Source organism: Dermacentor variabilis, chromosome 3 (assembly GCF_050947875.1).
Source record: "Dermacentor variabilis isolate Ectoservices chromosome 3, ASM5094787v1, whole genome shotgun sequence".
Classification (NCBI taxonomy): Eukaryota; Metazoa; Arthropoda; class Arachnida; order Ixodida; family Ixodidae; genus Dermacentor; species Dermacentor variabilis.
The window spans coordinates 15,194,864-15,222,376 of NC_134570.1; the positions used below are offsets into that span (position 1 = coordinate 15,194,864).

Sequence of the window (27,513 nt, forward strand, 5' to 3'; positions counted from 1 at the left end):
GTGGCCAAACTAATCCGGAGATCCCCACTAAGACGTGCCTTATAATCATATCTTGGTTTTGGCACATAATTAAAAGCCCAGAATTTAATCTAGAGTCAAGATAATGGGACCACAGAGCGCGATTATATATTATACGAACCAATAGCTGACCAGTTCCGTGTTCTTGTGCGCCCTTTCCGGGGCAACGAGGTGCCTGCCCGACTTGCCGTCAACGGTTGGCGTAAAAACTGTCTGGCGCCGATGTGTCAGCACCGTAAAGATTTCGGCCCGTAGCGCGAGCCAGTAAAGATAAGGGGCGCCACACCGCGCCGTTCGGATCCCACTGCGAGCGTTTGAGCGCGCCACCTAGGATGCCTGCAGCTCGAGCGTTCAATTCAGCTGCGAACACGACGTCTGTCTACAAGATGAACGCCCGTTCATGCGCGCATACAAACGCACGAAAAGACACAGACTGATAAGCTTCGTTGTGCATGTTTCGCACGTGTGGTTATACCACACCCATAGTTTAACTCGCAACACAGATTTATGTACACAGAGAGAGAGCTAGAAAAAGATACAAACTTTAGCGATATTCTGGTGATACTAGCCTGGCTGATCGCCCAGCATGCTACGCCAGGTGCAGGGTGATAATTATGATATGCACAATGACCACTTGAACACACTAACATCGCATAAACTCACAGGTACACAACTACACAATATAGCTATTTAAAAACTTTCGTTATAAAGCTAAATGAGTCAAGATCTAGAAGCAGTTTAGGCCAATCTATAGAAGCAGTCAAAGCAACATCGATTTGATTCAGACTAATGCTCGCGAACAAATATGAGGTTTTTAGAACAGGAAGATGAATGTAACATAGATATAATGAATGAGACTGTAATTAAACTGATGATTATGATGATGAGAAGGTGTCGTTAAGGCTCGCGGACTCTGTACACGTCAGCAGCGCTTTCCTATATTTAAACAGCGCGCAACGCGCAGGCGTTGTCTTTCCACGGGCCAAGAATGTGCCCCTACCCCAAGCTTAAGTCGCGCTACGAGCGTTGGCGGCCTTCAAACACTGTCTGTCTGACGAATAGCTGCAGCAGTCACATAGTACGAATTGCGAGTCTTCAGAAGTGTTACACACAGACCACATTGGCAAGTCTGTCCAATGAATTTTTTCACCTAAATTAGTTCATGATGGCAACGTTAAGTACGATGCGATGAAGGCATGCTTGATCTTGCTTGTCAGTGCCTCGCACAGTACTGCCATCTCTGGTGAAGTTTCCTTGGATCAAGGGATGTTCATCATTGTTTAGGGAGAAAGAGGAATTTGTGGAAATCAAGGAAATTTTTTTGGGCTAGTACATTGAAATGGTGAAGCAGCTGGCGTGATGGCGTGTTTTGATTTCAGTCACTACCTTCGCGTTAGCATGCGAACTACGACGAACTGCAGCAGCGCAGTGAACGCATCTCACCAAGTAAACGACGGAGTATGGGTGCCCTTTAACGGACTGCACTGCTGCAGCGATTTTGCCGCCCGTGCCTCTTCCTGTGCTGCCGATGTCTGTGCGTTCTGAATGCAACATCTATTTGTGCCAGGCGAAACACACGTGCGCTGGAACACCAAACCAAGCAGCACGGGCAAATGCGGCCGCAAGCGGACACGCATAAGTGTGGCGTCGCGAGCACGACGACACCGTTGCGGCGCTCAACAGCCGGCCGTACATGCACGCGACAATGCGCAACGTATAGCTATAGTCGCCGGGTCTTGAGGGCGACACCTATGGATCAATTCTGTCGAAGTGTCGTGTGCAACTTCGGCAGCACAGTGAACCTGAACATTTGCCTCGTGCACCGCAGCGGACAGGTAACCATGGCAACACAGTGTTGCAATGCCGTTCGCAGGCTTCAAATGCGCCTGATGTCCACGATTCCTGTGTGTGTGGTGACTTCAAGGACTGCAGTGCAGCTAGTGAGTCGGAGAAGATGGCTCAAGACTCGGCTGTCTGGTCTATGATGGAAATAAACGCTGCCCGCAGTGCATCCAGCTCAATGGCTGTATCTCAAGTGCGGTGGCAGAGAGTGGCAGAGATGGTAACACTCGCAGACGGAATACACACACCAACGACAGATGACGTGCGTGTAATAGAGTCATCAGTCTACTTCTAGTGCTATGATTACTTCAGCCTTTTGCCGTGTTAGGCGTTGTTAAGAAAACGAGAACACAAAGTTTTCTGTTGCGCAGCCATATAATTCTGTCTGCCTCATTTTCCTGTCTCGTTATTACGCTGTTCGTGTTCCAGATCTTACTCTTTTTTTTCCAAGATTTTCTCGGCTTGAGTGGCTTTTGACCTGATATGCAGTGCGCCGCGGCGTCATCGCGGTTCGACGCCTGTGAAAAACGAAATGGTCGAGTGGAAAGTTCTGCGAGGAACCCATGGGAGCGGGCCTCTTTAAAAGCCTCAATGCGCACTTCTCTGCAGCTGCTAAATATGTGAAATTGCAAATTCGTCGTCGCCTTGTTTTTATGTGTAGTATGTCAGTACTGATTATCATGTAAACATTGGTCAAGCGTCTGATCTGGTTATAGTGAATATCAACTTTATAATTCTGCTCTTGATCACACTTTTTCTGTCAGTGTTTTTGACTGTACTGATTAGCAACAACTTTATTCTGTATCTTATATTTCGCTGCAGCTCCGACATCGTCAGTCACACTTACTCATCCGCCATATGACAGGAGGCTCGATCTCCAGACAAATTTTCTCTAGGAATTTCTTCCGAAAAGAACAATGGTGTGCCACTTATTCTCTATAAGCAACAATAAACTTCAATTTTCATAGTACAGAAAAAGAAGGACATAATCTATACCAACTCTACCAGGTCACTACTTTTCTGAGAATGCATTTGGGACGTGAATTTGGCTTGTTTTCCCTTATCGGATATATGCGGCGACCTATAGGTTTGTACTAATTGACGAGCCTATCGTGTGGCTGGAAGCACGGTTGAAAGTCACGGGAAGGCGCTGAGGTGGCTTGCCTGGCATGCTCACGTGTCTAGGCCGTCATGTATAAGTGTGCATCCACAACAGCCCCTATCGCCATAACGCGTGACCACCCGATAGCAACGTACATTGCGGTCGACGCTCTAAGAGTGTTCATTCGACATGTTGAAACGGTACCTCTTTGCCATCTTGCACGCTTACCAACAGCTAGGCCGCATACGATTTTTAACCGTATCATTACTGTTCACCACTCAGCGTTACTATCGAAGTCATTGCAGCGTATCATTGCGTTACTAGCGTTACTACAGCGTTACTATCGAAGTCATTGCATATCGAAGTCATCGAGAATGCATAAATTTTGTCAGTAGCGTTGAAACAGGCGACATAGTTACTACTTTACGAACTCCACAGTGTCTGCCTACATATTTACACCAGTGGATCGGCCATGCGCTCTAGTTCAGGAGCTGCAGCGCTCGTCCCGGCTAAATCTATTGAGGTCACATTCAAAACAGCCCATTTGCAATCGACGACGGCCGCCAGACTTGCAGCCCTGCGTGCAGCGCTTGGATTCGTCAATCAGGAAACGCCATCTTCTGCGATTGTAAAGCAGCCCTCCAGGGTTCACTCTCTGCATTACGACGTGGACAACAACTTGTCGCGGATATAAGGTCAGCTCACCACGGTCGAGAGAGCCAGGGCTCGACGTCGTCCTTAAATGACTTCCAAGTCGCTGCGGCGTCGTAGGAAATGACCAAGCTGATGCAGCAGCTCGATCTGCCCGCGGCAGTGACGACTGCGGTGCATGTTTTCCAGTGTCCATTAAGAGCGCATGCAGATCTGAATACAAGGACTACAAGCGCGCTCGCACGCCAGCTTATCCGACGGAGTTCGGCGAACCAGCGCCTTCGTTCCCTGGATCAGCATCGTATAGCGTCTATTCCTCTTCATTCATTTCACTTTTCCTGTGTGCGAGGACTGTAAGCATTTTTTCTTGTTGCATTTAGCGTGCCAACCACTCCCTCAAAAAAGGCTCGGTCATTTCCTCGTCGCAGCTTGCACGCACTGCTCTGCTCGCTTTGATGCGCCGGTATGCGAGAGCCTCCTGCCCTGGCGCACCACTCGCGAGTGGTTTAGGCAGTCGCGTTGGAGAAGAAAAAAAAGGAAAGCGTGGTCCCCCCCGTGCCTTGCCTCCTTCGCCTACGGGTGACACCCTCTCTGCCGATGTTGCGCGCTTCAGACGCGGCGCAGAACGAGCAGCAGGGCGGCAGCACGAGCTCGGGAGAGAATTGACGACGTCGGCGAAGTGCGGTCGAACGCAAACACGAAGCGCGCCCGCTGCTCGCGCCAATGCATTTGTACGCCTGTACACGGACACCGTCCCGCAGGAAAGCGCACCGCCAGAGTCCGACAAACGAGACGGGAAAGCGCTGTTTCTCAGCTATTCGCGCATGTGTGAGCACACACACGCCACGTGTGCGCCTGCAGGGTTATCGGGCGCTTGCACCGAGAGGCTAAGCGGATTAAACCGAGCCACGGAAACATTTCAATTTCTTTTTTGCGCCAAGCGACCGCGATGTACGTGGGTATCGTTTTCTTACTCGTTCTATGTGTCACTTTTCTTCCGCGAAAGGCATTGCTTCCCGGTTACCAAAATGGCTGTCAACTTATGCGGCCGCGTCAGGTGCTCGCAAGAAGTCGGGGTGGCGCCATCTGTCTTTAGATCTATATATAGCGCATTTACTGCGAAGAGTTGGCTTTGTGGAAACTCGCAGCTTGCTCTCTCTGTCACGGATCCGAGCAGACGCGTTTATCCCGCAAACGTATGTCAACAGCGATATTTAGAAAAAAAAAACTGCATGTTGGCGCACTGCAACCGCGGACCTGCGCGCGAGGCACGCCGAGGAAGCGGCACGTGCACCAGGCGCTGATCGCTCTCGTTAAAAGGTGGCCGCACTTTGTGCGTGGTTGTGCAGTTTTCCGAATTGCCGGTCTCTCAACGTGAAATGTTAATCACAATATCCGCAAAATACAATGCATTCACTTCTTTTAAGTTCGAACACCTGTTGCAAGACAGTGCAATCTCTGTTTGTTCAGGCGGAGTACCCGATGAGGCGGACTTTACTAGCACGACAAATCGCAATGTCCAGGTAGCTAATTGCCTCTTTAATAATTACCCTTAAGGCACACTTTGCAATAGAAAAAGTGAAGACGAGCAGTAGTGAAGTTATGTCTGCTTAACACAAATGCAGCTATTCGCTCCCAAAACCTGCCATAATGTGCAAATTAAGTTTTAGTTCACGCCGTCTCGAACTGCACGAGGTAGGCTTTTAGGACACAGAACTGGAATGGCCGAATGCATTCCGTAGCACCTTCTTAGGGCGGATCTCGACAATGGTTGTAGCCTGAGGATTTCTGCTGAGCAGACATGACATTACTGGTCGGCTCCAGTTTCGCAATTTCAAGAAATGTCATGAAGCGAATAATTCGAAAATGCATTAGTAACTCTTCAAGTACCTACATATTCCTGGCGACAAGTGCACCAAATAATCCGCCCCGATGGCTTAGCGGCTGTAGTGTTGCGCTGCTAAGCACGAGGTCGCGGGATCGAATCCTGGTCGCGGCGGCCGGATTTGGATGGAGGCGAAATGCAAAAACGCCGTGCCCCGTGCTTTCGGGGCACGCTGAGGATCCGCTGGTGATCAAAATTAATCCCGAGTCCCAGCGATTCCCCGACGGCAGTACGCAACTTCGCGAACGGCCGGATCTCAGTTGAGGCGCTAAACATACTCATAAAAGGCAAACCAACAAGGCAAGACAGGTGTGTCCAAATCCTATGGATACCAGCCCACACCACCGACTAAACGGGAGAGGACAACCCTAACGCGGCGGCACACAACGTAGCTCGAGGACTGACTTTCCGAGCTACGATGAACGTAGACCCCTCGACAGGCCCCTCCGAAGTATGGGAATGGGAAGACAGATTGACCAGGTTCAACGACATCACCAACCATTACAAAATGCAAAGATGCACTTATCCACCACCCTATCCCCAACTCACTAGATCGTAAACTGTCCAGTGGCGACAACTACAAACCAAACCCTACAAGAACCCGATATTAATGCACGCTATTTATCCAGACATATACACAACACATAGATGCAAAGAGTGTGGCACAAGAGCCACGCTACAACACATGCTATGGGAATGCCAGGAACTAATACAGGACAATGCGAGCGCAGTCTCCATCGACAGCCTCCGCGCGCGATGGCAGGCCGCGCTGCTCAGCTCAAACCTAGAAGACCAACTCTGGGCGGTCCAGCGGGCCAAGGAAGAGGCAACAACTCTCGGCCCTACTAAGCTCGGCGGGTGCCCGCTAACTCGCCGGGCGCGAATCGTTCCGACTCGAAATGGAGCTCTCTCGCTCGCTCACTCCCCCGCTACGGTGTGCCTCGTGATCAAATCGTGGCTGTGGAACGTCAAACCCCAAACTTAATACATTCGAGTCCACCAAATTAAAAAGAAAAAAAAAGGGATTCAGTGGCGATTTAGCGGTAAATGCGGCAGAAGTGCGTTAGCATTAAGGTCCCGGATCCGCGACCTAAAATGAGTTCACCGCGCTGCAAAGTGTCGCTCTGGAGCTCACTCGACACACGACCTGCCTCTTCATGCACTTTTCATTTCCATTTATTCGCAATTTCTTTGACTCAATAAAAACTACGGAGTATTTCCGCTACGCTGTCCTTGGCGTCATTGTTTGTTGGCTTCCTTTAACTAAGAAAAATCGGGTCCCTCGGTTTTTTCTCTTCTCGTTCATATATATGCAATAATAGATAGAGTGTTCTGTAGGTTTAGTATGCACGCAGTTTAGAAAGTAGCACACATGCGAAAAACGCGGGTTTGGTTACTAACGTTTCAACCGTGGCACGGCCTTCGTCAGAGTACAAAAAAATATATTCTGACGAAGGCCGTGCCACGGCCGGAACGTTAGTAACTAAAGATATATATCTACGCAACCCTACCACGTAACCAGCTTCCCACGCCTCACACATTTCGAGCACACGTACTTTTTCCGCCTTGACATTCCTCATGCTAACGCATTAAAAGAGACACACACACTACGTTGTGCGGAAATCATAGCCCAGTAGTGATGCCGTGCTGAGCGGCAGCTATGTGCACGCCGTCATCACTCGCAAAGTCTTGCGGTCCCGAAGCGGCAGCCACGTGCAGCAAGCGCGCTCGCGGTGCACAGCACTGTGCCGAGGATTCCCGTTCTCTCATCTCGCCGGGTGGAGAAAAGGCGCACGTGTGGCGCAACGGCGCAGTAATGGCATGCGCACACGGCCTGCGGCTGCCGGCTTGCGTCTGACGCGCGATCACTCGACCGGTTGCCTGCGCACTCGGCTTAGGCAACCTCTTCGAAGCCGAGCCGTCCGCAAAACCGCGAACGAACTTGGGCGAATAACGCATACCATGGTTTAACCACACTGCCGTTTTAATACGAGCTTCGAGAATGCGAACGCGAGCTTTGCGGTCGTTTCTCGAACCTGAAAATGCCGAGAAAAGGAACGGGGACGGGTTTCGAATAATTTTTTGACAGTGCCGACGCCCGACACCACGAACCAGACGGACGGCATCAGTCCCAAGTTTAATCCTGATCACGTTATGCGCACTTAAACTGACGGCGACCTGTATAATGTCTGCTGCATCGTAAACAAACACGCGTGGATTCCGAAAGGCAGTGAACTTTTGACTTGGTTAGCGACCATACCTTTGCATCTCTATACACATATGCCTAGCTGACCAGACGAGTGTTGATCGAACTTTTCGACACGTCCAAAGTTATTTGAAGCTGATGGCTTCTTGGTGCTAATGGATAACGAAGGCCTTTCATGCAGCTCGTTTTTGAGAAAACGGGTAACAAAGGTTTCCGTATTTTGCTCGCTTTCTGGTTTCAACACGTTACTCTGATGGGGAAAATGGTTGGAAGAGGTTAACTTGCACAGATTGATTGAATCAACTTGGAACAGCAACAACATTTCGAAAATGTTATTGCTCGCAAGGCTCGAAGGCGTCTCGAAGGCGGAGGCTCCTTCCTCATGCTGTTCGCGTAGAAGGGACACCGCTTAGAGCGTATTCACCTTCAAATGCAGCGGCAGCAACTGTCAAACTCATGACCTTGCGCAGGTGTTCAAGCCAGCTATCTGTACACGTGTGAGTAAGCCAACTTATGAAAAATAGTATAGTGGTAGGAAGTGTCCGGATATTCCACATCAAACTCGACGAATCTTCATGCAACAGTGCTGAATGCGTTGCCCACTGAGCATATATATATATATATATATATATATATATATATATATATATATATAACGTACTCGTGACGCCTGAGGCAGAAAGGATGATCCACATCCACCCCCAAAGTTTGAGGGTGGTGGCGCTGGCTAACGCTCCCAGAGTTCAAGTAGTAACACATAAATACCCCAGAAAGTGGATGGGAAAACTGCGCACCCGGTAGCCCAATCGGTAGAGCATCGCACGCGTAACGCGAAGACGTGGAATCGTTCCCCACCTGCGTCAAGTTGTTTTTTCATCCACTTTCCTTTTCCATTAATCTATAATTTCTTTAATTCAATTAGTAAGTACAAGTAATTCGCCCTGTGTTGTCTTGTTCTTGGTGTCTTTGCTTGTTGGCTTCTTTTGATATATAAAGAAGCACGTAGGAGAAATAACAGGACGTTACTTACGTTTAGGCCGGAGCCCGACCTTCATCAAGAGCGCGATTGCAAGTGCCTTTAATCGCACTATAATATATAACACTGTATGGAGTCCATAAAGGGAGCTTAGAAAATCGGGTCGTGCCCGCGTTCTTCTTTGTCGCAGAGTGGCACCTTTCGCGCTGTTGTTTTCATCGGCGGCTCTTGTGAGGAGCGCGAGGCGACGCTCGTGCCACCGTCGTCCTCTCGCAGCTGTCACGATCCTCAACCTGTGCTCACCACGCAGTGCGAATTATTTTTCCCTCTCTCGTGGACTTGACTGCTTTGCTGTCAATCGTGCAGCATAATTCCACGACGCATCTGATGTCCTTAAAGCTCGGCCTTACATCGAGTTAGTAATTTTTGTATGGTATCAAGCAATCCTTTTCAGCATAACCTCCTCAGGCTATTGTGGAGTTTGCATACCATGCGCTGATTATGAACTTGCGCCTCCAAAGTCTTCGTGAGTAAAAAGGTTTTCGATAGTCCTTGTTCTAACTTTAGAGGCTTGATTTTACCGTTATGGCATTTAATAGCACGTAAAACAGTTTTCTGTCATTTTCGTGCCATTTATTGCAACAAAACAAACGAAAATTGCAGGTATTTGTTTTTATGTATTTTCGAGATAACCTGTTTTCAGTAGACTATCTTTTTCCCGTTGCTCCCTGATAAATGACGTCTTTCAAAGCACAAGAGAAGCCCTCGAAAATTCACTCACTCACTCACTCACTCACTCACTCACTCACTCACTCACTCACTCACTCACTCACTCACTCACTCAAACACTCACTCACTCACTCACTCACTCACTCACTCACTCACTCACTCACTCACTCACTCACTCACTCACTCACTCACTCACTCACTCACTCACTCACTCACTCACTCACTCACTCACTTACTCAGCCAGCCAGCCGGTCAGAGTCAACCCAGTAAACGTTGTCGCGCGGCGATGCTTGATTCACGATTGTAAATTGGACAAAGCGACATGGCGTTCCGTCTCCAATTTATAGCGATATTCCACGTAAGCAGATTTCGAGTTCACTATTTGGTGGTCTCGCTTTCAATAAGTTCGCCGTTAATGAAAGCAAGAAACGGCTGCTTGTACATACAGGCCGCAGAACCTGCTGCGAGGAGTTAGCCATATGGCCCGTGGTAAATTACGAGCTCCGTACGCCCCAAGTGTTGTTTTCATTGTCGGTCGCGGCTGTCGCGGTTACAGTGCAGTTGACGAAAGCGTGGCCGCCGTCGCACAGGTGCGCCGAACACATGTGTCACCGAGAGCGCGTCACCAACGCAGTTCCGCACTGTGGCGGCCGCTCGTGTGACACCACGACGCGACTCGAAACTGGGTCCGGGCGTGAAGGACCAGGAAGCGAAGTGAAAACTACCACTATAGTATGTGTCGCCGTATAGTGTGTGACGTTATAGGAAGCTGTTTGAAGTCGGCGTTAACCCCTGCGTTTCGCGTTTGCATGTTCGGGCACACGAAACCGCTCCTGGGTAATTGTTTATTTAGCTCTTTCCGATGGATGATCTGCCGGTATCGTCATCAGCATCGTCGTCATCGTTAGCGGCCTGCTTCACGTCTCTTGCACACGTGCTGTGCCCGCAGCTTGCGTTTCTGGGCCGAGAACGCGGCCGAGAATTGCGGGGGGAATGTTCGCCGCTCGCTCTCTCTTATTCCATGTCGTCGTGGCAACCTCTCGGCCAAGGTTTATGTTTTGTTTTTATTTTCATTTACCGCGCATTTGCAATTTTTCAACAAATATACCTGACATATTCCACGTCGCCGTGAACCGTCTGATGATGATAGAAACAAAAAAAGTGCTAGTCACAGCGAGCACATGGGCAGTAATGGAACCATCTTCCTGGTGAGGTCGTAGCCATTTACGATAACCAAAGGTTTCTAGCGTTTCTAGCTAATATTGCATAATTGAAGCATATTCTTTGTTCTTGTTGTTTACTGTATGGTTGTAACCTAAGTACTTTTGTATTTACCGTTTTGCTATCCTACTTTGCTACCAATTTATCATGACGTTGTTGAGCTAAAACTGTATAATCAGAAGCCTTTGTACTTAAACGTCCTAACTGCTTATATTTGTTTCTTTCCTTATTTGCTGTAACCCACTGCCCTCGTTAATGCCTTTGGCCTTGAGGGTAATAATAAATAAAATGAAATAAATAAATAAATATAAAATTTCCCGTTACACGGACGAGTGCGATGTACTAGATGTACGCTTCGATACGCAGAATCGTGGGGCGTACCCACACACCGACATTTTGTTTGCGTTTTCTTTCGTAGAATACACAGCATACTGTGATTGAACTTAAGAGGAAGCTTTAGCTCGGGTCCAACTCCGACTCAGCCTATTCAAATACATGTAAAACGCAAAAACGTTTTTCTGAGATAACCACTGGACCGATTTCAATGAAATTTGTTGCATTTGAGGGAAAGTTAAATTCTAGTGACTGTTGGAAGCGGAATTTCGATTTAGGGCCTGAATTTTGCTAAAAAGATTTTTTAAAGTTCGCAAATTTGAAGAAATAGAAGCACAATGTTTACAAATAATAGCTCCGCACAAAGAATAGATATCGAGGTTCTGTAAACGGCACCCATTAGGTCATTAAAAGCGGACAAATTCAATATGTCATTTTATATCTAACGTGAATTTGTTACGTTATGTACAAGGGTTCTGCAAAAGCTGTATATTCATATTACCAAATTTTTTTAGATTCATGTGTAACGTATCAATTTTGTGCGCTTTAGATGTACTATTAGATTCAATTCACTGAATTGTGATATGATTTTTCATTGCGGAGTTACATAGTTGTAAACTTGATAGTTTCGTTTTCTGGGGATTTTCGATTTTTGCCAATATTTAATAAAATATTGACGACCTAAATAAGAAATTCGAAACCAGCAGTCACTATATTTTACGTTTTTCTTTTAAAGGCAACAAACCTCACCAAATTTGGTGCAGTGGTTGCCGAGGAAGACGAATTCTCCTTTTACTTGTATTTAGATAGGAGCTACCGAGCTTCCTCTTAAATCACGACGCCGTCCTCGGCAACGTGGTTCTGATTCATAAGAGGCCTGTCGAACCTCTAGTAAAGTGTCATGTAGCGTGACAGCCGAGGCGCCGACATGGGCTCAGCTTGTTCCACGAGAGCAGGTGCCTCGTGACGTGCTTCCGCTTTTTAAGTTTACTTAAGTTGAGTTTTAAGATGATTACAATGACTGTGATGACACAAACGTCCTCCATGTATTATTCATTGCCATCATTACCTGTCCACGCTGACACCGAAAATTTTTAATCAATTAATTAATTGATTAATTAATTCAAACATTCATTTCATGCTGCAGGCCAAAAGGTGAACAAATGCGGGTTTGGCCTAAAATACATGAAGCTCAAATAAAAGGGGCACTGAAAATTTCAGATAGGCATGTAAACACCATGGAGCCGCGGATCAAACGTATACCCACTGAAATGCATCAAAAGCTAGCGTAAACACGAAAAGCTTGGAATGGGATACCCAAAGGGAAAAAAACTTGCGACAACGTCAAAACACGAGGAAATACGCACAAACCAAACATTACACATTAAATTCGCAACGTGAAAATATGTCACATATCAAACATAAATCAATCAAATATTCCAAACACGAGTGAGAAATACGGAAAGAAACAAAAAAGCAGTCGTGGGAACAACGAAATGATCGCCCCGCCCCCTTTCCTGAAAAAAAATAAATAAGTGGAGAGTGGTAAAGGAACACTAGTAACGTTGACAACGTACAATGCCTAAAATAATGAAGTTATAGAAATTAAAAGCCGACGACGTGTTGCTTCACTAGAATTAATTCCGCACCAACTGCATGGCCAAGACTACGTTACCAATAAACCAGCCAAGACTGTCGTGCTCTGTTAAATGCGCAAGAATTTCTATGTCTACCCAACGAGCAAAACCGCCCGTCCGTCTGTCACGTATGACACCGCTATAAAGAAATGAATGCACACAACAAAACAAATCTTAAAGGAAAGACTTTGGCGGTAGCGAGTTTCGAACCTACGACCCCACGGACAGAAGCCGAGTGTTTAGCCACTGGGCAAAACATCCACGCTTGCAGAAGAGGGTACATATATCTGAACCATATGAATGTGTTGTACCGGCGGCACAAATATAAAGAAAGAACGGTTTCTGTGCAGACTTCGTTGAAAGATTTGGTGATGGAGGAATAAAAGGCATCTCTAAGACATCATGTAGAGACGACTTGGAGCATTGTATAGACACCAGGAAAATTCTACAATTTCGTGAAGATTTCACGCCAAGCACGCCACATCCCCGATGCGTTTCGGTGGCCGCGGGTTGCGCCTTCTGCTCCTTTGCCGACCGAGATGCCGCCGATCTCTGAGGGCTCATGCGCTTCGTGTCGCGCAACACAGACGATCAGTGAGTTCATCAATCATCACGGTTGATAATGGTTTGACGCGGATGGATGAGATGTTAAAGAGCGATAAGGGCTTTCTAAAGCTGGCACAGCGCAACATAGAAAGGAAGAAACAAGCCGAGCCGGTCAGACGGAGGAACAGAGCGTTGACTTCCAACGTTCTGTTTTCATCTGACTTTCAACGCTCTGTTCTTTCATCTGGCTGACTTGGCTTGTCTCTTCCTTTCTGTGTTGCGCTGTACCAGTTTCAGAATGCAATACCAAATCGCCCAACCCTCAACCCTAGCGATAAGGGCTCATAATGGTCGGAGTGATTCTGATAAAGTTAACAAGCACCGGTAAGGGTCGGATCAAGTCCTATAAGGTTGATAAAGGCCGGTAAGGGGTGATAATGGTAGGATCGAGTTCGATAAGGCTAATAACGACCGATGAGGGTTGTCGATGGTTTAAACTGGTTGGATCAAGTTTAACAACGTCGATAATGACACCGGGGTTCGTGGAGATGAGCAAGTGGTACAATGCTTACGCATTTTTGGACAACTCCCATAGGAGTTTATGCACGAATCTGTTTTCTTATGACGTCGCACTTGGGGTGTTATAGCGTAAAGCTATTCGAAACTTTTCTACGATTGGTCCAAAATGTTTCTCGCCACCCCCACTTCGCTTGCCTGTCAGCGACGCCAGGAAAGTTGCGAAAACTCCTAATCTGATATAATATGTACACACTGATTACACTTGATTAACCCGAACAAAAGAAAAATAATTATTTCCGATTCTACGCCTTGTTCGCCATCAGCTCTCCACTACCGATCAAAAGCTTTCGGACTGCACCCACTTCATGTGCCGGTCACGTGGTCACAAAACCGCGGGAACTCGCCACGTCAAAGTGACGTGTACTCATTACAGATGCATTAATAGGCGCAATTAAACTGATTTTCTTCCTTTTTCTTGAATTGCCATAGACTACCTCGTTCCTAAATTAATAGAAGATGGCTACCCGCCGATCGTCTACACGGAGCTGCCGGGAAAACAATGGATTTATTTCCGAATAATAATTTTTTTTTTTGCCTGGCAGCATCACGTTGTCGATCCCTTTCGGCACGTATACGACTTGGCCCTGCCAGCTCTTCTTCACTGAGGATCGTTTTTAGCGGTATCCCTACCCTTCCGCTGCACACCGCCGCGATTTTCGAACGGCCAAGACGGGAGAAGCGGGCCCATCGCCGGCAGTAGTACTATCCTCCTCATACGATTATCTATACTTACACTGCGCAAGCCCCGGCCCCATCAGAACCTTCTTCACTTCTGCGTGCTCCTCGCCTCTTGTCAGCCAATTAGATAAGAAAAATTGCTCAATGCAGGCAATGCTATTCGCTTTAAAAGAAAAAAAGAAAGAAGGAAAGGTAAAAGAAAAGCTCCTGTAAACGAGCAAAGCGTTTCGTTGGCCTGTTCAAACAACACTGTGGGTCACCGCCTGGTGCTTGTGTCGGCGGGAACGCAATGTAATGAAGACAGATTGGAATAGTTGTAGGCTATAGGGCCTATGGGTTCTGTGCATTCGCATAGAAAGAAACAAAGAAACAGCGAAAACTCAAGTCCTTCCAGCTTTCTTCTTTTATTTACGCTCTCTCTGTCTCTTTTTCAAGGGAAGCCAGTCGTAACACGAGACCCAAAGGCCACGTTGCATACACTTTGGCATCTCGGCGCACTCATTGCTTCACACTAATGCCCGCGCGTAAGCAACCGTGGCGCGTTGAAGCGAAAAGCAGGCATAATGCACGAGTCGGGAGGGTGCACCGACGGCTACGACGCGCGCAACGACTGCGCGGAGGACACGGCTGCGTGCGCCCGCCGCCGGCGTCGGCTGGCGCGCGTTCTCCGTCACACAACGAAAGGGAACGTCAGAAAACGCCGGCGGCACAAAAACCCGTCCGTCAAGCCCGTCTCTGCTCGGGGACGGTGCGAGACAAAAGATGCGCTCTTGGCGCTTCTCTTTCACGGCCACGTCGCCTTTTTCCGCAGTTGTTAGCGTTTCGTAATTGGTGACGAGCGACGGGCGCACTGCGCCGAACGGTCTTTGCGTGGAACATCACCAGACATCACCGGGAATCCACAGACTTATTACCGGATGCAGTTGTCGTGTCAATTTGGGAAGAGTCGTGCGAAAGGCACCATTTCCAGGGGGTGAGGGCTTGCGCGGTTGCCGAGAGTGACCGCCCGAGTCGCGAATAGCGGGATTAGCGCGCTTAACGAAGAGCGGGTACCTCATCTGTAGGCGAAGGAGGAGCCACGAACACTCGTCCTTCCAGAGTGGTCTCCGTGAGGAGAGCTTTTCAGAACGTGCCACAAAGGGCACGCGTGGCGTATGTTCCACTCAGCCATCAATTTACGTATAGCCTCCAAATAGACATTTTGCAATAAATCAACGTGTCGTTAACACATGAAACAAAATAACGCGTCATTAATTATTAGTCTGCGGCCGCTAAAGTGGCATTAACCTACGCCCCCCTCACTCGCTACGCGCCGGCCGCGGGCGCTCCGCTCCCCTTGGCAGGAACCCCCCGTGTCGAAAAAGAAAGGGATGGAGTCTTCAATCCAGGCTGTGAAAGTGGTTGGACAGCGAAACTGTAAACGATAACTAGAACGGTTACCCATCGCGACGTAGCTGGAAATTATTCACATAGCGACATGCACTTTACCCAATTATTAGCCATTTCAACGGCCTGCGCGCTGCTCTTCAGCCGTCCGTACGTGGCTTGCTTTGGGCAGCAGCCGCTGTGTCCTGCTTAGCCCGAGCACGACGCCGTCGTGTATATTGACGTTGCTCATCCCGTCGCCGCGCATCGCATTCACGCTGCTCATCGGGAGTCCTAATTGTGCGTGGCCTTTCCATAGCACCATCACCACACAAACGAAATCAGTTGCTAGGCGGGTTCTTCACATGAAAGTGTAATAACGTCTCTCCCTGCTTTTTATGCTACAGATACCGCTTCCCGGCAACTGCAGCTTATGCAGCCGAAATCTTTGCCGGGAAATGCCTGCGCGGCGAACGCTATGCGCGAAGGCGAGTGCCATCTGCTGGCGCTGCAAGGAACCTGCAGCGTCGCATGCGGCGTGGGTCTTCCGAGTTTTTGCCTACTGTCGCCACATACCCATTGGCAGGCATAACCATACAGCTTCGCCGTAGAAAGGACGTGTACTGCAGAAGTCAATGCGGAAGATGATATACAGGTGTACAACGATGCAGCCTCCCTTGTTTGGCCTGGCGTCGGCGCCGATAGGACGTCAGAACGGACCCAGGTGGCATGTACTGTAAAGATCACTTTGCCGGTCTCCCAAGGACTGACCGATGGACAATGCCGAAGGTATGACGAGAACTGGCGTACAAAGAGTGACGTGGTCGATGCCGATGACAGACGCCAGTAAACACTGGATTTATCGGCGGTGAAATTTAAGGATAGGCGCCATTAAATAGGATACATTCTTGGAGAGGGGTCATGTTCACACAAGCGTCGCAGCGTTATAATAACAGGATGAAGAAGAAACGCATCTTGTAACTCTTTGATTTCTTGTGCCAATCATTCGTTCACTTATTCACCGACGCCTTGGTAATGCTGCCCCGATTATGCTGGATACATATATTTCGCAAAAGCCGCAGAAAAGCCTTGAACTACAATGAACACTGTGAAGGATAAGGAACGTTGTGGAAGACAGCTGTCAATTGCCGCGTGCAAGCTGCTGTGCTGTTGACAGCCTTTCAGTTTCAGTTTGCGAGCGTCAGTGAGCACCCTAGGCGACAAATAAAATATGTTGGGCGGTGTTCCATTCAACACTGCCAGCGCCACTCCGGTTTTGAGCGGAACAAAATAGATTTTGCAATGTCACGCAATGTCAATGCTTTGTGCGCGCAATCCTCGACGCATTGTGGCTGGTTAGGCTACAGATCCCGTATAGACATTGACGTGCTGTAATCAGGTGCTACCAGAGACTGCGCGGCCCGTGTTTCATTGCGTTCCATTCAGTAGAAACAAACAAACAAACAATCAAACAAACAAACAAAAATAAATAAATAAATAAACACTATTCGAAGAAGTCAATGCGTTTCTGTGCATTGGCTCAATATGGAGGTGTGGCGTTTTAAAAAAAATCGCAGTTTCTGCCGAAAAGCGAAGCAGCGATTGCGATAGCAAATTATTAGATAGCTATACGAACTAAGTATAGTAGTTTTATCGACCGTGTTAACTTGTAAACATTCGCTTACGAACTAAATTAACAGTGATATATATTATGCCAGCGCAACTGAACGAAGACCTAGTAAGAAACAGACATACAGAGACAGCGCTGTCTCTGTGTGTCTGTTTGTTTCTGCGTCCTCGTTCAGTCGCGCTTACACATTCTATCAATGTTCCAAACCAACTAGCCAGCCAACGTGTTTTAACTAAATTAACAAGCACGGTGTCACGCGCGCGCAGGTAAACATGAGCACATCTCTCTCGATGAGTGCAGAAACTCGCTGTCGAAATGCTGGAGTGAGGAATCGCAGCCGCAGCGGCGATCGAACTGACTGTCGTGCATCTCCCGCTTCAACGCGAACGAAACGTCAAAAGCACAGAGCATACGAAGCTACAGGCACTATATACACGCCCTCTGCAAACATCGCAGATCGCTTTGAAGATGAGGTCCGCGCGGGCGCGCAGTTTGGCGGATCGCCTTCAAGATACGGCGCCCGCAGGCCGATGCCAAGCAGCTCTCGCCGGAGAAGAACGCCCTCCCCCCACCTCGCCTCCCGCCCTCCCCCCGTGCCTCGCGTGGGACAGGAGAGGGCGCGCTTCTGGCCCGCTTTCCTCGCTCGCACACGCGAGATTGAGTCGCGTTCGCCGGCTTAACCTCGCAAGCTTCCACTCACACCTACAGCATACGGCGAGGGCCGAAGATTTCATCTTGAGACTTTACGCGAAACCTCACGCCGACGCCGACGGCAGAGATGCGCCTGGAGTGTCCACACAATTGCTATCGCGATACAACCGCCGAGTTCCCGCAGGTTGCTTGAAGGCACGCATCGCTAGCCGTGGCGTCGCATCGAATGAACGCAGCTTGTGTTTCTGCCAGTGACGTTGGGGTGGGTACACGCAGGACAATCCCCCACTATGCACCAAAATTACCGGGCAGCATGTATGAAGTCCAGATATAGCTGGAATGCCGGAACCACCTAACCGGTATCGGTAATAAAATCCCGTACCAGCTATACGCTTATTAAAATCCAGCTATACATGTATGCATAGATGGTCGCACCACAGCGCTAACTACAACTGAACAGGGCGATGGTGTGCCAGTTGAAGTGCTATCTCACCGCTGGTGCGTATAGCTGCGAACACGTATTTACACGAGGTCTCGACCGGCGACAGCACCTGGCGTTGAGCTGGCCCGTCCGTCTTCATTCAATGCGCTCGAAGCGTATCGGTTTTCCTGGCAGCCAACACGCATTTCCTGCGGGCGTCGGGTTGCCGTCCGAGCGGCCGAAGTCCTTCTGTCGCTCCGAGCTGCTCCTCGAGAGCGTGTTGCTCTGGGCGCCCGCGAGCGCGCAAAAGGGGTCCCGGCGGCTTTTGCCGCGCTGGCACTTCTCCGCAAGCGGTGCTCGTGGTCAGGTTCCGCGAGCCCGACGCCGATCGTGCGCGGCCGCCAGCCGGCGTTCGGTCACCGCGCGTGACCGAGGTCGAATTTCGCGGCGTGCCGCAAACGTGAAACTGCAGCCGTGTGCTGTGGAGATTACAATATGTTAAGAACACAAACCAGCCGGTGAATACGCCGTCGTCTTTCGCGTGCGCTCTCCCCCACTTAATCCCCCCCCTTTCCGCCACACAAACACAACACACGCTATACGTTGATTTGCTCTCATCGTAGTGCCAGGATAGTGGATTAGAGATCAATACAACAGCGGAAGTCGTAATTATATCTATTATAGGTTCTTGCACGAAACTGTAGACCATAATTTTGTCACTTTGACGGCCCGAGAAACCTGATGAATGACAACGTGAGTTATATGTGACGCTCATATGAAGATGCCGGAAAATGACGGCCATCAAATGCAATCTACTTAAACTGGCGAATTCAGCAGAGGGGGGGTCGGGGAGCTAGTGACGCCCCACCCTCCCTCTTTCTCCTGTTCTCCGTGTGCTTTGTGAGCCACAACCCGCTGGTGACTACACTGGATCCACACCTGGCTTTGCAGAACATCGACCTCGACTCGAGAGAGAGAGAGATGGATAACATAGGTATTATGCTCGCCGCGGTACATAAAGGCTAGTGCTGCGAAAGCACTAGCGCGAACTCCGTTAGAGAGAGAGTAAAACATCTTTATTAATACTATTTGAATGGCGAGAGCAGTGTGGGAGTAACCCTCAGTCCAGGTTCCCTAAGATGATTCCGCCGATGTTTCGAGTCCGCTGTATCACAGCTCGGAGTACCTCGGGAGGTCCGTCGCGGAAGGCATCGTCCCACAGCTCTTTGTTGCGTAGGGGGTAAAGGAGAGTTGGCAAGGGAGGAAAGAGGTTTGCAGTGCACTGAATCGTGACGTGGAAGATTGTGGGCGAGCTGCCACAGCCAGGGCAACGATCTGCATAACAGTGTGGGTAGAATTTATTGAGAGAGCCAAGATTTGGAAAAGTTGCGGTTTGTAACTGGCGTAATGCCACTGCTTCTTCCCGCGAGAAGGACGGCGGTGGTGCGGCGTGGGTGCGACGAATGCGTGTATAATGACGGAGTATGTCTTTGTAACGGAGCAAGGGATCCCCCCACTCTGAACTAATTGCCTCACCACGCCGAGTTGCCCGGAGGGAAATTTCTCGGGCAACCGCATGTGCGCGTTCGTTACCCGGCAGCGAGGTATGACCAGGGGTCCAGAGTAAGTGGATGCGGGGAGGTGTGGTTGGTGTATTTTGCGGGATCTGTTTGAGAATTTGGTGCGGCGCTCTCGGGATGCCATGTCCTGATAGGAACACCCGGCATGCTTGTTGCGAGTCCTTCAATATATACACTTCCTCAGGAACACGGATGGCGCATCGAATTGCAAGAGCAACACCGGGAATTTCTCCGTAAGCGGCATTTGTTCCGCGCATTGCAGCAGAGTCTCTCAGGGATTCGGTGCCATCCAAAACTACTGAGGTATAGCCCTCTTGAGTGCGTGATGTGTCCGTCTATAAAGTATGTGTTTCCGGGATGTTTGCAAGCATGCGCCAATGTATCGTACAGGGGCTTTGCGCCGCCCTTTGTCATGCTCGGGGTGCATATTACGTGGCAATGGATGAATACTTAGTGCTTGGCGTATCGCTGACGACAAGATCGTTGGACGGCTTTCAGACTCAAGGGGTGGGACAGAGTATCCTAGTCGTGTGAGAAGATAGCGACCAGTAGGAGTGAGTAGGAGGCGCTGGCGATGGCTGACCCAATGTGCCTCTAGCAGCTCGCCTAGTGTGTTATGTGTCCCTAAGTTAAGGAGACGGTGTGTGGAAGTATAGTTCGGGAGGCCATGGGCCAGCTTCGTCGCTCTGCGAATCATTGCGTCTATGCGAAGTTGTTGCGCTTGGGTCAACCGCTGAAATGGGAGATGGTATGTAAGGCGGCTGATCACGCATGCCTCCACCAAGCGCAGCAGGTCCTCTTCTCGAAGGCCCGAGCGCCTGTTGGAGACCCTCCGGATCATGGCCAGAATTTGCTCAATCTGTCTGGATAGAAGGGAAACAGTGTAGTTTGACCTGCCATCCGCTTGGACGTGAAGGCCGAGGATACGAGCACGATTAACCTGTGGTATCGGTGTGCCATCCACGTGCACAGTGATAGGGGGAGTAAAGGAACGGCTCCGGGGGCGAATGATTATGAGCTCCGACTTTTCCGGAGCACATCTTAAGCCGCATTTTCTCGCGTACTCGGAAACTGTATCGACTGCTTGTTGCAGTTGGTCTTGGATTGGATGGCTCCGTCGGAACCCCGTGTCGACCAGATAGTAATGTCGTCCGCATAAATAGCGTGGGCGACATCAGGTATCTGGTCGAGTAGCCGGGGGAGCCCTGCGAGCGCGATATTGAATAGAGTAGGGGAAAGAACTGAGCCCTGGGGTGTCCCACGTCCTACAAGGCGAATCATACCGGATCGATGAGGTCCCATTCCTACGGTGACTGTGCGATTTCGAAGAAATGCGCGGATATAGTTGTACATACGAATTCCACAGTGTGAATGTGCAGCATTGCGAAGGATGAGGTCATGTTCAACATTATCGAATGCCCCTTTTAGGTCTAATGCGATGAGTGCTCTCGTTTGGGCGGACGACGGAGGTCCTATGACTTCCTCCAGCAATTGTAAAAGCACATCTTCGGCAGACAGATGAGCCCGATATCCGAATTGAGAGTTAGAAAAGAATTATTTTTCTTCGAGGAAGGGCTGCAGACGCCGCAAGAGTACATGCTCCATGAGCTTACCAATACAGGATGTTAGGGAGGTGGGTCGGTAAGTTTTCAACCTTAACAGGCTTGCCCGGTTTGGGGATCAGTGTGATGGCGTGTCGCCATGCTTGGGGAAGCATGCCCTTGCGCCAGCAATCATTGAAGGTATGGGTGAGGTGGTTAATATCCGCGTCACTGAGGTTACGAAGGATGGTGAATCGGATGTGGTCGGCTCCCGGTGCCGTGTTGCGGCGTAGGTCTTGTAGGACCACCCGCACCTCGTCAGATGTGATGTCTGCATCGAGCAATTCGTTCGGCTCGCCTACATAAGGATAGTCAGGGTACTGCGGCGGCGGGCCTGTGGGTATGAAATGCTTCTTTAGCTCTCTGAGGAGTGTCGAGACATCGTCCCTGCACTCGTGCATTAGGATGTGCAGCTGTTGAAATGTTTTTCCCTTTGTTGTGGTGGGATCTGTGAGTGAGCGAAGAATCGACCACGTTTTTGCTGTGCTCAATGTGCCTGAGAGGCGATCGCAAAATCCACGCCAGTTATTCCTCGTAAGGATCTCTGCATACTCCTGAGATTCCCGTGTAATTTGATCTATACGTTTCCTAAGTTTGCGGTTGAGGCGTTGTCTTTTCCATCGTCGTGTCAACCCTCTGCGGGCGTTCCAAAGATGAAGTAAATGCGGGTCTATGTCTGGTGTCTCGGTTGTGGTGCGCAGTGTGCTCGTGGTGGCCTCTAGATCTTGTGCGAGAGAGTCAAGCCAGCGTTCGTACCCTTGGCGCTCAGGTGGGTCCTGGCGACGTACCCTGAATTTCGCCCAATCCGTTATATACGCACATTCGCTCGGGCCTGCGCGCACCCCGTAATGACAAGGTGGTCGCCACAATGTAGTGGTCACTACCAAGGTGCTCCTCTAAAGGCCCGTGCGCAACGACTGAGCTAGTATTGCGCACGAAGGTAAGGTCACGGCAGGTGTCACGAGATACGCTGTTGCCCATCCGAGTGCGGTGCTCTGGGTCGGTAAGCAGTGTGTATCTCATGTTACAGATGGCATTCCATAAGCGGGTCCCGTTAGCCTTCGATTTAACGTAACCCCATGCAGTAAGCGGAGCGTTAAACTCGCCGACCACTACACAAACCCGTCCAAACCTACCAAATTCTGTTAGTAGGGGCTGAAAACAGTGCGTTCGCGAACAGAGGGAACTCCGTATGCATTGGTATGCATTGAGTATAAACAGACTCTCGCTGCGTTTACCTTCCGTAATTATTTCCAATATTTGGTGAGGAATGTCAATGTTAGTGGTATGCATGCGACATGTAACATGTTTCGAAACTAAGGCTCCCACAAGAGGAGAGACACCCGAGAGCGTGCTGTAGCCGGATACAGAAGGGGTGCAATTGGCCTCCTGTAAGAGGATGACATCGGGAGGGTTCGTGGATGTGGCGATATACTGCTGTAGGGAACCTCGTTTTCGGCGGAATACCCTACAATTCCACTTCCACACCACTAGTTGCTCCGCGTTACGCGGCGCCATCATCATCGCGAAAGGAAGCAGGCGGTCGTGCATAGGGATGCGGGCGCCGGGTGCCCATATTTGAAGGTTGCGGCCGAGAGCCTTGGTCGGAAAGCGCGCTTTCGTTGTTACCGCTAAGCTCAGGAACTTGCATGCGTGCGAAAGTGCACTCTATACATGATTTTACTTGCTCCGTAATCCCTATTTGAAGGGCCTCCATTTGGCGTTCTACCCTGTCCAGAGCCGCCTGCATACTAGTGCTCATTTCTGCCACCAGCGCGTCCATTTGTTTTTGCAGGCGCTCACAGCGCGCCTCCATGTCACGACGTAGGCGGGCTATTTCTATTAGAGGATCGGGATTTGGTAACGAGTTGGTAATAGGGGAAGGGGTAGGGAGAGATTTACGGGGCGGAGCGAGCTGTGGAGCACGCTCCGCCAGACCTACCTACCGAGGCGCCTCCATTGCTGTTTTCTTCTCCGGGGTCCGCTGCACCACTGAAGAGACCAGGGTCACCTTGGCTTGGGCGTTGTTCTGCAGGGCCTTCTTGTAGGGTTGTTGGGAAGATGGGGAAGGAGGGCGCTTCTCTGTGAGGCGCACCGATGCCTCGCGGGATCGGGACCGAGACTTGAACTTGCGACGGGATCTCGAACGGGTCTCCGACCGGATTTTTCTGGTCTCCGTCGTTGGGGCGCGCGACGTTCGGGTCTCCACCGTATCTGTGGTAGTCGTCAGGTCGCTGGAGGGTTGGAGTTCACGCTGCTCTTTCTCGAGAGCTTTCCGCAGCCAAGCTTTGTTCAGTGTCTGCCTAGCACGCCGCGGGCAGTTTGGATCCGCTGTAGGGTGGGTGCCGTCACAGGATCTGCAGTGTGGGGTGCACGGATGTGACGGGGTGGGGTTGTCAGTCCCGCACGTCGCGCAAATGACCACGTGCAGCGTAGGACAGTAATCAGCCCAATGGCCGAGCTTGTGACATATCTTGCAAACCAGTTGGCGGGGTCGATGGGGGTAGCAGCGGAGTTCTGCACCATAGAAACGCACGTAGCGAGGCACTTTAAGTCCTTCAAATGTTACCAACGCAACGTTGGTTTGACCCATCATTCGTGCTTGAAGTATTTGAGTTCCAGGAGCCAAAAGCTCATCCACTAGCTTGGAAGACGGTGTACCGGGCAAAAAACCAGGAACAATTCCTTTGCATGAGTTGTCTGGGGCCGCAAAATATGTCGTGATGGGATAGACCTGCTGACCAAGGTTCAGCTTCCTCACCTTGTACAATGCGTCGGCTACGTGTGACTGGGGTGTGCTGATGATTGCCAAGTTCTGCTGAGGTCGCAGTCGGAATATGATGTCCTGACGATCGTCGGTGGTCAAGCCGGCTGCACTCCATAGAGCACTGGCGGGTTCTGGGCGCGTCCACTTATCGAGACAAAGTCCTCCATGAGGCCGCAGAATTATCTTTTCATCGTGCAAAGGAAGTTGAGGGAAGTTCTGATTCCGAATGCGCTTGCGTACGGTAGGCTGGGAGGCGTCCGGAATGCCCAAGATGTTCTCGGAGGGTTGCGTCTTAGCGCGCGTTTGACGGATGCGTCGCTTATGTATGACTGTCTTCCAACAGCCACCTGTGTCGTCGTCGGTTTTGTCGTCGTAAATGTTCGGGGCAGCATCTTCCTCCATCCTTTCCCCGGTCAGAGTGTCCACCACTCGCTGTTGGGAGGGAAAATTGGCGACGATGGGATCGGCGGCCACTCCCGCGGTATCCACCTCGGGCGTCTTCGTTGTTGTTGAGGAACGCGCGGCGGCGTTCTCTGTCGCCGATTGCGTCTTCTGCTCGTTGGAAAATGACGTTGCGGTAGATAAATGCTCCATCGAAACAGAGCGGTGAGTTGGCCGAAGGCCCTTTGCACGCCCGTTTAGAACATGGGCCTCGGAAGAGCTGGTCGCTTGGCGCTCTTGGTTCATGGTGTAGAAAACACGCCAAGGCAGCTATGGCCCCGACAGGGGCAGCCGCGTTCGAGCTCAACTCCGTTAAATCGCACGACGGGACCGCTGTACATGTGCCTCGCTCGCATTCTGGATCCCCAGTACCTTCGTGCTACAAAGCTCTGTTCGCTAGTTCGCAGATGCGAACGGCGTGTATCTGTGTGCGAGTGTCCGTGCTCGGATGCATATGCGGAGAAATGACAGTGGATGGCGAAGTGCGCGCTGGTGGGGACGCATGCGTTCGTCGCTGTTGAAAAGACGCCGTAATGAAACATGCCGAGTTATGCTGGACTGGCATATCACGCTCTTCGAATGTCAACGAGGTCAGTCGCACCGTAATCAGAGGCTTGGTCAACGACGGTTGACTACAGACGGAGATGATACGACAGGCGCGAGTGGCGTCGCGGCCTTGATTTTCCCGCAGCCGATATATCGACAGAATCTGATTGGAGGTGGCTCTTTTTCTTTCATTTCTTTCTTTCCAATTAGCAATATTTACCACCAGGCATCAATCAAGCGACCAATCGATCGACCGATCAAACAAACATTTAGTGTGGCCAGCAATAATACTGACGCCTGAGTGCTGGCGCACAGTGAAAAAAAAACAGCAATAATAATAATAATAATAATAATAATAATAATAATAATAATAATAATAATAATAATAATAATAATAATAATAATAATAATAATCAAGAAACCGCGCCTACAGCTTCGCCTTGTGCATGAATTGCAGCTATACGGTTGTACTTTACTCGTACATCCGGGTTCATTCTGTTTTTTTTTTAATCTTTAGCCTCCTCGCACGTTTCCCCGGGCGCAGAAGCGGAAGCACGCATGTCTTAAACGGTCTGCTGCTTCTCGTGGAATACATGCACACGGCGAGTGACGATGCTACACAGAATATATACAGGCGCCCACAGCGCCCCATGCATGCGCAGCCACAGCAGGTGTCGAGCATCTGCCGTACACAGCCACGTGCAGGATCCGGACGACACGTCCTTTGGCCGTCTGACCAGCCCGAAGCTTCCGACGAGGGACTTCCTGAACCGCTTGGCTTGCTAGCCACTTTATAAGCAACGATTTAAAAAGGCGCGTCAAGGAAAGAAACGCACGTAAATAGTGACCGAGTAGAATTCACCCTTGAAAAATGATGGCAGTCATCATTACGTTTCGCATAGAAATTGATCCACAGTGGTCGAACAAGACCTGTCTCATGGTGGAGCCAACGTATATGCCGGTGAGTGTTCGTTCGTTGGTTCCAGCCTAAGACAGCTCTCGTTCGGAGGGATCACTCCAAGTTTTCAGCTTCCTGCGAACCTGTCTTCTTTGCTTTCTATGAAGATAAGCACAGTCCTTATCTGACACGAATGTTAGCGACAGAATGATCTGCCGATAACAGGGGGTAGCCCTGTTATCTGCAGTTTTTCCTTTGGGACCACTTCCTGTATTGTATACAACTGTCTCTGCACTAAGTTACTTAACAATAAAATTGAATTAGACTGAATTGAAATACAGGCCCGTGTCGTTCTGTCAAGATACGACTTTATCAAACGGAATACATTTCTTCGCCAAGGAGCTTCAGAAAAATCCTACGGTGCATCACTCGTAACGCAATTGGACTTACTGCACTTCTCACGGAGGGTCTCGTGAGTGAAGGAACGTTTATTCTCGACGCTCACGCAGACGGGCACGTTTTCTCCGCGCACACTTCATGGCAGCAGCCGCGCGCAGTGCGTATGAAGATTCTTCAATGCGCAAGTGGTTATCACGACAAGTTTCACTTATTCAACCTCGCCAACAGTGAGCACGCTTTTTACAGCTGGAAAGGGACGGAAGGAGAATGCACGCGTGCTGCTCCTTTGCACTGCCTTGTTCGAGCTGCACGCAGTCGGTAAGTGGATTTGGACTGACACACTATTTCTATGGTCTGGTATTTTTCATGCAAGCTGAATGACTGAGCGTATGCCGAAAATCGCACGCTCGCGATCTCCCCGGCACCGTCGCCCACGGACGTTGCATACCTGGCGCGTTTCTCTCGCACGGGCAACTTAGTGACGCGTGTCATGTTCCGAACAAAGTGAGCAACGAAACGTGCGAACGCTGCGGCAACTCGGCGTCTACGAGGCGGCAGCCACGGACAGCGAACGCGCCCGGCACGCGGCCCGCGGTTCTCCGCGCGGAGCCACGGGCGAAGGCTCGCGGCGCCACGTTTCCATCATGCTTCATCTAACAGAAGTAATTTCCTTCTGCCCACATCAATGCGCGAAACAGCGTGGATAGAAATCAAGCTCTCGATAATTCCTAGATGAAACGTTGCGTAAGCTTTCGCTGTGCCAGCTATGAGCCTCATGAAACCTCCAGATATCTGCTTCAATCAATCAATC

The 27,513-nt window shown here is 49.9% G+C and overlaps 1 protein-coding gene across 1 annotated transcript in view; it reads right to left on the reverse strand.

Annotated features, from left to right (window-relative positions):
- Positions 1-27,513, reverse strand: part of LOC142575176 (receptor-transporting protein 4-like) — a 120,081-nt gene that overhangs the window by 77,740 nt on the left and 14,828 nt on the right. The window lies entirely within an intron of this gene.